Source organism: Pteropus vampyrus, unplaced genomic scaffold (genome assembly GCF_000151845.1).
Source record: "Pteropus vampyrus isolate Shadow unplaced genomic scaffold, Pvam_2.0 Scaffold12, whole genome shotgun sequence".
In the NCBI taxonomy this organism is placed as follows: domain Eukaryota; kingdom Metazoa; phylum Chordata; class Mammalia; order Chiroptera; family Pteropodidae; genus Pteropus; species Pteropus vampyrus.
This window is the reverse complement of record NW_011888793.1, coordinates 3,843,145-3,859,438: the sequence shown is the minus strand read 5'-3', so window position 1 is coordinate 3,859,438 and position 16,294 is coordinate 3,843,145. Positions and strand designations below refer to the sequence as shown.

The window sequence follows — 16,294 nt, the reverse complement described above, 5'->3', positions numbered from 1 at the left end:
ATTTGATGAGGAAGGACATCTTAATACTAAATTTTAGCCTGGTATATCTTTTTCCATCATTTTTACCTCTTAGTCTTTATATCTGAAATGGTTTTTTTAATATGCAGCATCATCTTTAACTTATCATCTTCTACTTTATATCACTTCATATATACTATAAAAACCTTATAATAATATACTCATTTCTCTCCTTCCAGCCTCTGCATCATCATCATCATTGCTGCTATATATTGTTATAAATTCCACAATATATTATGTTGTTTATGCTTTAGTTATCTTTTTAAAAATATATATATCTACCCATGTAGATATTTCTACTACTCTCTATTATTTTATGCCAATTCACGTTTCCATCTATTATCATTTCTTAATGCTGAAAGACCTTCCTTTGACATTTCCTGGGTGCAGGTTGTTTGGTGATAAATTCTTTCCATTTTTGTGTGTCTTAAAAAAAAAAAATCTTCTTTTGGCTTTCAGTTTTGAAAAATATTCTCCCAGAGCACAGAATTCTTCGTTTATAAAACTTTTCTTCCATTATTTTAAAGATGTTGCTTTACTGTCTTATAGTTTGCATTGCTTCCAATGAGAAATCTACTTTCAAAGTTATCTTCGTTCCTTCATACATAATCACAATGAGTATTCATTTTTTATTCTATTTGCTTTTAAGATTTTCTCATAACTGGTTCTAAGCAGTTTGATTATTATACAACTTAGTGTAATTTTCTTCATATTCTTGTGCTTGGGGCTTGCTGAGCTTCTTGGAACTGTTGGTTTACAGTTTTTATCAAATTTGGAAATATTTTGGTCATTATTTCTTCAGTTATATTTTTGTTGCCCCCTTTTCTTACCTTTCCTTTCAAGACTCACTCTTATTCCATGTATATTGTATATTTAGCTGCCTAAAATTGTACCACAGCTCACAAATATTCTTTGATTTGTTTTTTTCAGTCTCTTTCTCTACAGTTTCTTTTTGGATACTTTCTTTTGCTATGTCCTTAGTTCACTAATTCATATTTTACAATATAGCATCTCCATTAATCTCGTCTAGCGTACTTTTCATTTTAGACATGTAGTTAGTTTTCTGTGTAGAATTTAGTTTTTTTTAATAGCTTTCATGTCTCTATTTAATATGTTCAGTCTTTCTAGCAATGCTCTGACCATAAACAATATAGTGATAATAATTCTATTAATGTCCTTGTCTATTAATTCTATTATTGTGTCAATTCTGGGTCAGTTTTAACTGATTGACTTTTCTATTATATGTTATATTTCCTTGGATTTTTGGATGAATGGCAGGTTTTTATAAGATGTCAGACATCATGAATTTTATTTTGTTGTGTGCTGGATATTTCCGTATTCCTATAAATAGTCTTAGTCTTTGTTCTGGGATACAGTTACATCCTTTGGAAGCAGTTTGATCCTTTCAGTTCCTGCTTTGTAGGCAGGACCAGATAGCTCTAAGTTTGTAGTTGATTTTTACCCACTAATGTTTTTTTAGTACTTGATTGGAAGCACCGCGAATTAAGAGGTTTTCTATACTGGTTGTTGGGAATAGGCACTATTGCCAACTCTCTATAAGTTAACAGGCACGATTTCCTCTAATCACTTCAGGTGGTTTTCCCCCAAGCCTTAGATAGTTTCCTCACGTGCACATACTGATAAGTAGTCTATTGAATACATGAAGGGGACTCTCTGCAGATATCCTGTAGCTCATTCCTCTCTGGTAACCTGCCCTGTGATCTCTAGAGGCTTTGGCCTCCCTGGTATCACAGCTTCGTGTTCCCAACTCAAAGAGACCATCAGGCTCTAACTAGGTTTTCCCTATCTGTGGCATGACCTGGAAACTTTCTCTAGGCCTTAAGCTGGAACAACTGAAGGGCTCACCCCATTTTTCCCATCTCTCAAGAATCACTGCTCTTCATGCTTGATGTCTTGAGAGCTGTTTTTTCAAATAATTTGTCCAATTTTTTTTCTTTTATTTTTATTTGTTGTTTCAGGTGGGAGAGTAAATCCAGTCTCTGTTACTCCATATTCATTGGAACAGAAAGTCCATTATTTCTTTTAATACTACAACAACCTTATGAGGTAAAGTTTCTTGCTCAAAGTCATGTAGCCATTTTTTCTAACGCATGTTAACAAAAATGCATTATCTATACAAATAAACCTATAAGTTCCCTTTGGACAACTTCTACATCCTTTTCCTAAGTAATCTACATTCTTTCAAAGCTCAGCACAAGAGGTATCACCTCCTGAAAACCTCATCAGTTCCAGCTTATTTTCTTCCTGACTCCTTTCACGATGGTTACAATTTTCTGCTTTATGTTCTTGCAATGCCCTGGGAATACATGTATCAGTACATCTTCAGTATAATTATTCATTGTGTTGTCTTTATTTCCTTTTTTGAAGGCTGTCAGCTTCTTGAAGGTAACGACTATCTGACAGTTTTATATCATTAGCACCTGGAAAAGTGTCTGGAAAAGTCAACGTTCAGTAAGTATACATTTGAAATAAACTTCCTTGTAACTTTTAAAATCCTTATAAGTATTATATATAAATTAATTTTGAAGTATTAATTTCACCGAATTTTATCTGTTAGGAAGAATTTACCTAATTCAAATAGCTAGACATTTGAAAGAATAATATGTTATTAGGGAAATTATAACAAGTAGTAATAATGAACCATGTCATCTACATATAATTAATAAGTTTTTAAACCAACCTATTTGGTTATAGAATGCAATTCTTAAAGTGATCATATGAGCTCCAAATATATATGTGGTAACATCTACGTGCCATAACTTTCCAGGCCAACATGACAGACATTCCTAAGAAAGACCATAAGCTACTTGAAAAAAAAAATTAACATCTTTTTTGGACAAAAATATAATAGCTATTATTTATTGTATGCTTTCATGTTCCAGACCCTTTGCTAAGCACTTTACATACATCTCATTTAAGAAAATTCTCATAACACTCCTGACAAGGCAGGCATTCTTAATGCTATCATTTAGATGAAGAATAAATTACCTTAAGTCACAAAAATGATAAAGTGGTAGAACCTGAATTTTAATCCAGATCACAAAATCTCTGTTCTTAAAACACTGTACTGCCTCATATTTTGAGATCCATTTGTTTATTAACTTTCATGGGGGAAAAAAAAGTCTAATAATTTTTGATTGCCATAAAACAAAGTTAAAACTAAATTTCCTTTTGGATGTAGCTTCTAATGATCTTAATGGTTGTAAGCACCACCTTAAAAGCTCATTTTAATCAAGCTTTTTCAGATGAATAACTTGAAAAATATTAAACATATTCACAGTATAGGTACTGTGCCATTTGCTTTAAAGTAAAATGCAATCTCACTATGACAGACACACATATCAACAGCTTATCATATTTCTGGCTATATTTCATTTTAACAGTTACTATAATTCTATCTCTTAGGATCGAGGTCTAAGCTAGAAATATTACAAGTAGCTCAAAAGTAGATTTATCTTGCCTCTAGAACGTAGCACCAAGTTGGTTTAAATAAAGACAAGAAAAGAAAAGAATTAAACCTATGACACATATTCTGTTCTCGATAGAAAATTCATCTTAGAGTTTTACCAAACATTTTCTCTGAAGAGTTTAAGAAGTTTGCAAAAAAGTTATATAATAGCTATTTTCTTTATTATAAACTAGAGAAAAATGTAATTTTATAGTGTCTTTTATAGATGAGGAAGTTTAAATAAAGAGGTGAATCTTAACCTAAGATTACACAGCCTTGAGGGCCTGTTTAAGAAGCCCATATTCATGATCCCATTAAATGATGCTGCTCATATACTATACAAATACATAGCCATGCTTAATTGTTTATAAATTGTCCATGGCAGCAAGCGGCAGGGTTGAGCAGTTAGTTGTGGTACAGATTGTATGGCTCAGAAGGCCTAAAATATTTATCTGATCCTTGATAGAAAAGGCTTACTCCCCATCTAGACTGCTATAGCTGTATCTTTTCCATTTACCTTTTCCATCCTATATACAGCTACTAAAATTATTCTCACAAAACAAGGTTCTCATTAAGCTGATGCTTAAAATATACTCTGCATTGCTTCTAGAGCTAAGCATAAACTTATCACTTTAGTTTTCAATACTATCAATAATACTCCAAGCTTAGTCTTCTATCTTTATTTTTCAACCATGTCTGTACGCATAGCTAACATTTCAGCAATATGTCGCATGTCACTATTTCTCAACCACATCATGCAGAACCCTCTATTTGGAATTTCCTTTTCACCAGTCATCCTTAGTTGCAGAAACGCTGAAATGCCACCACATTTACCAGCCCCACATAGTTAGATGAAAATAGTATGCACTTATTTAATGGCTCATAGAACACTGAAATCTTTGTGAAAATGCTACAGACTACTTTTCTAGTCTTTCATAATGAGGGCCCTCTCCCTTCCTCAATTTCCTTCATTCCTAGCCCCAGCTATGGAGCCTCACTACTTAAACCACCTTGTAGTAATAGAACTTAAGAAGAATGCTTAGATTTGGAAAGGACGCAGCTTTATCTGAAAGCGAGGTAGATGAAGTAGGAATTCCCTCCTCTCTGTGTAGCCAAGGTAAGCAGGGAGACAGAAGAAGAACTTTGGCTATTTTACTGCAAGTTTAGAAGCATAAAACAAACAAAATGGAAGAAAGCGCAAATTCAAACCATCATCTACTTGTGACAGCTACACAATTGTGCTACTGAGTAGAAATGTTTACTTAACACTTTGCTGTTAGAAACTGAGAACTTTTTTGACAGCTAAACTAAGAGATTTTCCTATAGAAGTAGGAAATTAAGACTTTTTAAATGCATCAGTTATTTGTATGTTAGGCTTCTCAGAAATTCTAAAATAATGCCATGTAAAACAAGTATATCTACTAATAGTTCTAGACATGGCATTGAGGTTAAAGTAAAATTAGATTCAATAACACAGTTGTTTATATTTTGAAAGGTCAAACACAAATAATTTGTTTTCTAATTTTTTTCTAAAAGACATAAAAGGATAAACATTCGTATGGTTCTAAACTCTATTTTAGTATCTTCTTTTTTAACATCTTTGTAGCCACCTACTTTTGCTTATCACAATTTTAAGTATCAGTACTTCTTTTAGTCCCTAAATATTAACATTTTAGGATGGTCTACAAGACATTATTTTAAACAATTACATAAATGTCTTTCCGGATCTTTTCAGAATTCAGTTTAAAATAATACTTCCTATGTTTAAAATCCTTTGTAGCATTACAACGGCTATTTCTAAGAACTTATTCGCTGTGACTACTTTTCTTTGTGCTTTTTGACTTTATCTCTCTCCCTTCGTATCACCTTATGACTGCTGAGAAGGGAATGGTGTTCTCTGCAGTACCAATTATCTGGAATAGTCTACCTATTTCTCTTTGCTTTACTGACTTCAGATAAGTTTTAACAGTCTTAACAAAAACTTTTATGTTTTATTCCAAGTTATATTTTCTTTGAGTGCAGTTACTTTACTTTGCCTATAAAAAAATCTTGCAAAATTACTTTTTTGAAGCATTTTCCCAACTAAAGGACAAGAGATAGACATATTAGAAAGTTTTTTAAAACATGTTTTCTCCTCAAAAAATCCATAATATATCCAGTTGTTTGAAACATTGTTTTCAAAACGGGTAATGATACAGATAAACCTACAAAAGGTCAAGTAAATATTTTATTTATTTTGTTTCCATAAAAGTATTGCATAAAATAACTTATCTGATTTGAGCGATTTACTGAGACATTTTATAGATGGAATATTTGCAATCAAGGTATGTTTCACATGTGTCCAACAGTTTTATACAGGTAAAGGAAAGGCAAAAGATTGAGTATCAGAACATCTGTATTCTAGTCTTGACTATGTGGTTGCTAAGACCTATAGTTTCCTCATGCATGCAAGTATGCCCATCACAATGTTTTTGAAAAATAGAAGAATATGCCCAACAGAAGAATTGTTAAATAAATAATGTTCAAACTCCATGATAAAAGCATAATAGTAGAGAATATTTCATATGTTTTAAAGACATTAAATAACATGGAGAAATGTTAAATTATATTTTTGGAAGACTTCAAACCTATATATGAAAAATGATCCAGATTTGTAAAATAATTAAAAATAAAATGCATATATTAGAAAGAACTAGAAAAAATATACATATAGCCAAAGGGTAACAATTTTTATTTTCTTCTCTATCCTTAATTCCACCTGTGTTTTCTAAGTCCTCCTTAGAAAGTCCTACTAAGTCCTATGACGTACTACTAAGGAAAATGGGTATTATGACAAAAGTAAAAATCTTTAAAGATAAAGAAAATAATTTTAAAAATTTGAAGACTATTAATTTTTTTTAGTTTGTGATAAAATATGTTTATGTCACACATTTTAGTATATTTAAGTTTGCTCTAAAAACAGCAAGACTATTTAAATTTTACCTGTAATCTGACATTTGACACCCATTTTTACTACTACCATGAGGTTAAACACAAATTTTGCTAAGAGGTTAATTTTATAATAGATAAATGTACTAGCCTTTGGCCTCAGGAGACCTGTGATCAATAACTGGCTTAAATAATAAGTGAAAATGATGTAGATGGTCAGATACTGGCTTTTTAGTTGACATTATTCTAATCACAAAACCACTTCACAATTCATCATAATTAACGATCTCTGCTTAAGGAAAGCCCAAAACCATGGATGTTGTTAATCATGATTAAAAAGTATTGGCAGAGCCTTGATTTCTAGCCTACGTTGCCTGTTGCCATTTTTCTTTTAGAATTCTAACATAGAGTGCAAGTAACACATATATATCATGAATACATTATTTCTTGGGCTTTCATTCTAAAAGAATCAGATCCCTCTGTCTTTATTACCAGTATACTCCTGACCCCTCCTTGCTGACCTAAAAAACTAGGTAAATTAAGTCCTATTTTTAGTCTTGAAAATTGCAATACTAATATAATCCTATATTCAAAAGTACAGCTTTATACGCTTTAAAATTTCCTACTATAAAAGGGCAACAAAACAATACATTATCATAGTAACTTGTGTATGGTAACCATCATTCTTTATCACTTGACTAAGCCCCAGTTGATTTTCTTAAAGAACTGACCATCTAACCAAAAGGGCAGCTGTGATCACTCAGATATTTCAGATACATTCTTCTAAAAAAGTAAAGATAGGAAATAACTTAAATCTCCAACAATAAAGAACTAGTTAGGTAAATCTACTCAATGAGACATAGTGTATCTATTAAAAACAAATGACAATGACAATATTAAAATTTAAAGTATGCAAAATTGCCTACCAACCAGAAAATTACAGAGTACTATATATTAAGAATATTTAAACTATTCATACCTTTTGACATAGGATTTTCATTTCAAAAATCTAGCTTTGATTCCCAATCATTCGAGACTGACCAAAATACTTGATGAACATAGATGCAAAGATTCTCAACAAAATATTAGCAAACTGAATTCAACAATACATTAAAAGGATTAAACACCATGACCAAGTGGGATTCTATCCCAGGGATAGAAGGATGGTTCAACATCCATCAATCAGTCAGTATAATATGTCACATTAATAATGCATAGAAACCATATGATCATCTCAGTAGATGCAGAAAAGCATTTGAAAAACTCAACATCTTTTTATGATAAAAACTCTCAACAAAGTGGGTAGAGAAAGTACATAGCTCGACATAATAAAAGCTACATATGACAAACCCACAGCTGAAATCATATTCAATAGCAAAAAAGGTGAAAGCTTCTCCTCTAAGATCGGGAAAAAGACAGGGATGCCCACTATTACCACTTACTTCAACATAGTATTGGAAGTCCTAGCAACAGTAATCATACACAAAAAGAAATAAAAGGCATCCAAATTGAAAAGAAAGAAGTATTTGCAGATGGCATGATACTAAATGGAGAGGATCCTAAAGACTCCATCAAAAAACTATTAGACACACACACAATGGAATACTATTAAGCTTAAAAAAGTGTGAAATCTTTCCATTTGTGACAACATGGATGGACCTAGAACAGTATTATGCTAAGTGAAATAGGTCAGACAGAGAAAGACAAATACTGTATGATTTCATTTATATGTAGAATCCAAAAAAAAAAAAATGAATAAACAAAACAAAACAGAAACAGACACATAGATGTAGAGAACAAGTTGATAGTTGCTAAAGGGGAGAGTAAGGGAATGAGAAAAAAAAAGAATTTGGCCTAAAGTAATCATTTAATATACAAAGACTTATGCACACAATGTTATCTATGAGAGCAAATTATTGAAAAACTGTTGAAAGAAGTATACTAGCAAGTTTCCAACAATGGGGGAATAAGTTAATTTATCGCATTATGTTGATATACTAAAATATAATGCAGCTATTAAAAATACAAAAATCAGACGTGTTTCCATAGTGAGCAGTTAGCATGTCTGCTTTACATGCAGAAGGTCCTGGGTTCGCACCCCAGTGGAGCCACGGTCCATGGTCTACGGCCATGCCACCCTGAACAAGCCTGATGTTTGATCTCAGAAGCTAAGCAGGGTCGGGCTTGGTTAGTACTTGGATGGGAGACCACCTAGAAAGACCAGGTGCTGTAGGCATAAATAATAATAATAAATAAAAAACAACAACAATAAAAAAACCCCAAATCATGACATTAAAAATTATTCAAACTGTACTGTTAAGTGAAAATACAGAATACAAATTTAGATTATACTTTAGATTTACATGAAATATGTATTACAACATGGGCACACAGAAGAAGGATGTGAAAACAATTATCCAAAAATTTTATAATACTATGTTCTTACTTCCAGTAATGACAACAGAAGGAAATAGGTGTATACCTGGACAAAATGACTAAAACCAACCATTTTAGAGCACTGGGAAATAACCAAAGGCGAACAATCTGAGAAGTATTTACTGAGGCACACTGTTCATCAAGTAAGAGTGTCATGTTTTGACCTTCTTGCTTGGGGCACACTACTTCCCCCACAACTTGAATGGCAAAAACCACAGCTTTTGGCACCAAGGGAATGGACTTGGTTCAGAGCAGTAGCAGAACAACTAGATCTTTACTGGGAAGATTTTCAAAATGAGAGACATAGATTGTGAATTATAAACTATCCACACCAGGCTGTCTAATAAATTATGCATGTGTGCAGAAGGTCTCAGAGGACATGGTGAAGATTAAAAGCCTGAAACACTTGTAAATCTGTTCCACCTTGGAAGGTATTCTTCATCTACACTCATAATATGGCCACAGTGCGAAAGCTTTACTTTTTTGAGGGATCATTCATTGACCACTAAACTATACAGGCACAGGAGAGACCCTTAAGGAAACAATACCAACAAATACACAAAAACTGATCCGAGATATCAACAGCTGAACACTGCAGGGGAAACAAATTTCACAGATTGAGTCTAGGAAATATGTGAAGAAATAATGGCCCCAAAATACCAAATTTGGTGGAAAACTTTAACACTTCAACAAAGCTCAATGAATCCCTAGTAGACAAATGCAAAAAGAACCACACATACACATCATAGTCAAACTCCTAAAAGCCAAAGGTAAAGAGAAAATCTTGAAAGCAGCAACAGAAAAACACTGCAACACATACAAGGAACATATGATTAATAGTTGACTTTTCATCAGAAGTAATGCAGACTAGAAGGCAGTGGGAATGGCATATTTAAAGTGCTGGTGGAAAAATACATGTCAATTAAGAATTAATTCTATATCTAACAAAAATAAAGACAAAATTAAAACATTCACAGATAAAAACAGATAATTCATTGCTAGCAGGACTGACTTAATAAGAAATACTGAAGAAAGTCCTTCTGGCTAAAAGAAAGTAAATAATCACTTAGAACCAAAGGAAAAAAATGAAGAGCACTGGGAATAGTAAATATGTGAGTAAATATAAGAGATTTAAAAAAATTTTATTTTCTTAAATTTTTTAAAAGACATATACTTGCTAGAAGTAAAGATTCTTCCATTGTACTGTTGCTTATCATGTATATAGATGTAATATGTATGATAGCAATAGTACAAAGGAGAGAAAAAAAGGTAAAATGTATAAATGGAAGTAAATTGATATATTTTATTGGAAGTAATCAATATTAACTTGAAGTAGATTGTGATAAAGATGCATATTATAATTCCTACAGCAACTCTTAAAAAAATAAATTTTTTACAATGTTTTCAAAAACTTTTACAGTCAGAATATCATTGGAATACAAGAGTATAAATATATACTGTTTACAAAAGACTGCAACGATGTGCACCAAATAAGTAACAGCCCTGAATCAAAACAGAACCATTATAAGTGACTTTTCCCTTTTCTTTGTTTCTGGATTGCATATGAAGTGATTCCAATATTTTTAAATAGGATATCCCAATAAAATGTAAGCCATGTAAAATATGCCATAATAAATATATCAAAAAGCCCAGGAGATATTGAAGACATTTTTAATGTGGTTATCACACATGGGCATCAGGGAGTCTATGAACGTGCTGAAATAGTACACAATTCTATTTTCCTGGACAGAGAATCTACAGCTTTTGTCAGATTCCCAAAGGGATCTATGTGTCCAAAAAAAGTTAAGAATCAGTGTTGTAAAGCAGGGGTCTCCAGCCCCAGTACCAATACCGGTCTGCGGCCTGTTAGGAACCGGGCCACACAGTAGGAGGCGAGCAGCGGGCAAGTGAATGGAGCTTCATCTGTATTTGCAGCCGCTCCCCAGCACTAGCATCACCGCCTCAGCTCCACCTCAGATCATCAGGCATTAGATTCTCATAGGAGCACCGGTCCCTGGTGCCAAAAAGCTTGGGAAACGCTGACCTGGTACATAGGGAAATACCTTGCACATATGGCAGTTCCTAGTGGGATCAGCAGTGGCATAGGGCAGAGGAGGGTCAAAGCAGAGAAGGACTTAAAAAGGAGAGGTGAAGGTCTTCTTTCCTTTTTTTTTTTTTCTTTTTAACTATTGAGACCTTTGTTATGAACGCAATTCTCAAAACTGCCACAAAAACTTGGGGACCCTGATATCCACCTTAACTAGAAGGGCAAAAGTCAGTATAGCACCTTTTGCAAAAAGAAGTTTGGTTCTATTTTAATACTGTCTTCAAGAAGGGTTCAGATTAAACAGTAAGAAAAGAATTGGAATATAGAGATACTTTGGTACATCAGTAATGCTCAAATGTCACCATGTCTCTGTGTGTTGCTTGAAGACTGTCAAATGGTAACATCTCAGTAGATTAATGGCTCTATCACATCCTCTAAAGCAGAGTTCCACATGGATTTCAAGAAGCCTGAGAACCCTTGAATGTGTTCCAGGAGGGTTCCTTTGAGAATGTTCGTTGAGAATTTTAAAATGTGTTTTTGGTGATTCTCTAATAAAAACTACTAATAGAAGCATATGAGTAGCCCACTTATTAGCAAGCAATTCAATGTAATTTCAGGTCCAGGATTTATGTTTATGTTCATAATCAAGTCTGGTGCCATGTGATCCCCTAAAGTGCTGGCGTCTGTTTTTAATGTATCCTTAAGCATGTCTGACGGCTGCTAAGGATGCCCATCCAAACGTCCATGACAACAATGGCCTCACATCCACTGCTGTACTCATGTTAAATTTTCTGGCAGTTAAAAAAGACAAAATGATTCTCATTGCAGTTATAATTTGCAACTATGGCATTTTCACAAAATAGTAAGTCTTTAATTTCTCGAGTTATATACTAAATTGAGACATAGTCATTTTTATGCCGGTAAATCAAAGTACTATTTGATTTAGTAACTGAAGTATTATTCTGGACCAATGAGAAAAAACTGGATGCTTTGTTTGCGTCAAAAGCAAGCCAACAACGTCATAGCACTCTTGTACAATATTGAGGGATTCTGCAGTAGACTTAACAGAGAAAAGTAGTGGGAGATATGAGGCATATCACGTGAAACAGAGTAGGGTAGTACAGACAGGCCAAACTCAAAAAACCTTAGCTATAGCATCCCTTTTTGTATCATCGGTTAAGCTGACATTCCGCTAATCTTTGCATATACTAACTTGCAATGACTAGAACAGCGGTGAGCGTAGAAGTAAACTAAGAACTTTTTGTTAAATAGATTTTCAAAAATTTTCAGCATTTTATTACTTTTGGTTGTATTATTAATAACGAGATCATGAAAACAATGGCTCAGTGATTGAAATAAGCTTACTTATCTATTTACTTCAATAGAAAAATTGTTACGACAAAAATCTCAATCATTTAGGAAACATATGAAACATAAAACATGCAAATAAATCTATTAATAAATCAAATGTTGGAAATTCAATGCAAATAAAACAATATTGTCTACATTAAATTAAGATTGCTAATTGATACTAAACTGGTTAAGTCTTATTTTCATTGATTTAAAACTTTTATTTTTAATTTGTAAATTTAGGAAATTTGCATTTATATCTAAATTTGAGAGGTACCTAAATACACAAAAAGAATGGGCTCTAGAGCCTAAATTGCCTGGGTTTAAATTTCAGAGCTAACATTTCTTAGCTGTGGGATCTCGAACAATTTATTTAGCCTATCTGTGCCTGTTTCCTTATTTATAAAATGGAAATAGTAATAGTACTAAAAAATCCCACCATAATGTTTTAAGTGGAAGTTTAAAAAAACGTATGAGCTCTGGAGTCAGACTGCCTTGGTTTTATAGCTCAATTTTCCTTCTCCTGGGATGAATTATTGCAGGGTTTTATTATCTATATCATAGGGTTATTGTAAAGATTAGATGAGTATGTGTGTATATACTCTATCTACCTATCATCTATTATCTACCTACCTATTTATGCAATGTTCTAGCACATAGCAAGTTATATATGTCATCTAATATTATTTTTACTATAATTTCATTAATAATATTACTATTATGATTTTATAGTTATATAAACACTGTAACTGTAAGGAGTTTAAATCCAGTAATATATATACGTTAAGCAATCTTATGATATAGTATCAAAGTCTATAAAGTGAAGAAGTAACAATAATTTTTTTCTCTTTAAAGAGAATCCACATGACTAAAATTCAAGAAACTATTTTTAAAGATTATATCTCTACCATTCTGTGTATCTTAAATTACATTTGTTTTAACCATAATGGAAATATGTTATTTCTAAAACTCCTAAGAGCAGTGGCAATCTAGCAACACAGCAAGGCTCACTAATATTTTGGTGGCCTACACTCACCATAAATCATCTTTGTCTATTTACAAAACACTGGATCAACTATCCATGCCCACAGCATGGCATCCACTACTCAGGCAACTATTTGACATCAGCCAAATCAAGTGTGGTCTTACCTCTGCTGATTAAATTTAAATGTTAGATCACTGAATGAAGTAAAAAACAACAATGGACATTTTGTCATTTTTCAATGAGTAGCACAGGTTACTCAGAATAGAACCACCACTTTTCATACAAGAGTTATGGTACCTTTTTGTACGATTAAAAGACAATTACCCATAGTGTAGAGGCTTATTTGCTAAACGATTTTTTTTTCTTATACTTTTATGATTCCATAAAAACTTAAAAAGTATTTGGAAACAAAATGCTATGTAAATCACAATGTGTCAGTTTCTTTTTAAAGAGGGATCAAAGTGAATGTTCATTTGTATTTTGGCTTAGATGGTCTTTTTATATCAAACATTAATAGGCATTTTAGTTTCTTTAGGAATGAGCTGGCATATAAATAAATAAACCATATATCGGTACACATTCACTGTTATTATGTCAGGAAACAGTATCATTCTCTTTTGTTGAGATATCTGACTAAATTACTTCATTTGTTTTTATCATACATGTGGTGGTTAGTTTTATTCTTTTACAGGTTCATGAGAAAATTTGTCATAGGTGAGCTTTCCTAAAAACGTTTGATTAGTGCTCTATGCTCCATCCTGGAGAGTGGATACAATTTGGATAACAGCCAACAGATGGCACTGTTCTCACTAGGTAACAAACACCTCATAAAGGTTTCATTACAGGCACAAATTATTAAGACCAAACATCTGCTCAAATCAGTGATTCTGAATTTTTTTGTGATGGGAAACATATTAAAACATATTAAATATTAATGAATTGAATTCACACTTAATAGTTACAGAATATGAACACCAATTTAAGGCAAATCACTTACTCATTCACCTAAAACTATTGAGTACTTATGATCACTAGGCACTAGAGATACAAAAGTGAATATGATATTTCCTGATCTCAGATAATCATACGATAATGTGATAAGTAAAATTTCAATGGAGATATGCACAGAGAAGCATAGGGGCTCATTCTGGGGATAGAATGGATCAGAGAAAGATTTTTGCAAAAATGATGCCTGAGCTAGTCACAAACGACTTGGGGTGGGTGTTGGGGAGTGTTCATTAGAATGCTATACTTTAAACAAAGGGAAAAGCAAAAGCAAGAACAAGGTAAAAAATGATATACTAGTATAATGTGGCAAGATATAATCCTGGAAGAGGTTTGTAGCATTCAAAGGGTCTGCTTTCTTAAGAAAGTTGGACTTTGACCTTGGATCCATTAAAGGAGTAATGGGGAGTGGCATGATCAGAATGATATTTTGGAGAGATGACTGCAGGAGCTACGTGAGCATGAATTTGAATAGGATAAGATTGGAAGTGAGCATCCAACACAGTGGCTGTTGTGGAAGTACAAGCAGCAAGCAATGAAGCCTTAACTGGACCAGGGGCAATAAGAGAAGAGGAGAGGGAGACATAGTTTTGAAAAATATTTCAGGGCTATGTGTTATCAGGAAATGACATGTGGGAAATGAGGAAGGAGGAATCAAGGATGACAATCAAGACAATGTATTTCACATAATTTTTGGAAATGCCACAGATAACTTTTTACTGATCCATCATCCTTTTAATTGCTTTTAATATAAAGTAGAAGTTGCTGTCCTGCTGTTATCCATCCAATCTTTACTTTTTGATAGCATCCTGTACTTTATCTTCAAAATACTTATCAGATTTGACAAATTACCACAAAATATGCTTATTATGTATTTGTCTGCATGAAGACAGGGTCCTCTCTCCTGATTTGATCACTATTCCATATCTAGCACCTAGTCTGGGACATAGTTGATGCTCAACAAATACATGTTGAAGAAACATGTATTTCTGAAGTTCTGAGCTCTACTCACCATTTGCTTGGCTGATTCCAATCCATCAGGATCAAAGGTTACTTGAGGCCACATTCAGGAAAGCATATTCTCAAGAGATGCTGCCTATTCATTAAGCACTTTAGCTTTTTTCAATGAAAGCTTTTCTCTCACCAGGGCAGGACAAGTTAGAAGATGTTTTCTAGTGTAACTGGTGCTCTCTGGTCAGGTCAGCTTTCTCCATCAGGGACAACAACTAAAACACCAATCTATAAAAACAATACACCTTCTAAGTCTTGCCAGTGTTTCTACATGTCTTGCTTGTGTCTTCTTCTTTCATGGATATTAATTTTTTCAAATGGTATAATCTTCTCTTCTCAAGGCTACTTTAAGATATCACAGTGGTTGATCAGTTGTCTAAAGTTTAACTGTCTCTTAAAGAAAAACTTTTCCTCACTCTAAAATTGTAAAATAATATTTACACCATGTGTGTGGAAAGGGAGGGAAGTACAGAGTGCTGTATTTTTAAAACACACCCAAGTTTTCCAATGATTTCCTCTATGTCAGTTTCCTGGGAATTTTAAAGAAAAAAACTGAATGTAGACTAAAGGAAATAAACAGATTTATTTTTAAAAACTTAAAAATCTGAATTTAAAAGCTATATAGACTGTCCATTCAGAATACATATTTATTTAAAAAATAAGCTGTTCTGGAGCATTTAAAATATTTATCCAATAGATTTTTCAAGTTTATTAGCACATACTTTGCACAACACATGTTCAAGGTGGTAAAGTACTATCAGCGATGGGAAAACAGATCATACTTTAAGTAATTCATAATCTAATATGGTAGGTAAGATATGCATATCATAACTATAATAAAGTATTCAAAGTACTAATACTATTAGAGAGGTATTATAAATTGGTACAGTAGTTCAGGGCTGTGAAAGATTAATTTTGACTGGATATATGCAAATGGCTTTACAGAGGAAATAGAATCTGAGCTGGTCTTTAAAGAGAAAGAGGTAGTATGTAGTCATGTCAAAAATATAATATAAGTATATATTTAAAAATTTTTAATTCAATT

General features: G+C 32.9%; 1 protein-coding gene and 1 pseudogene across 1 annotated transcript in view; one reads left to right on the top strand and one right to left on the bottom strand.

Annotated features, from left to right (window-relative positions):
• Positions 1 to 16,294, bottom strand: part of RSRC1 (arginine and serine rich coiled-coil 1) — a 372,620-nt gene that overhangs the window by 160,850 nt on the left and 195,476 nt on the right. The window lies entirely within an intron of this gene.
• On the top strand, positions 8,536 to 8,651 carry LOC111733049 (annotated as a pseudogene).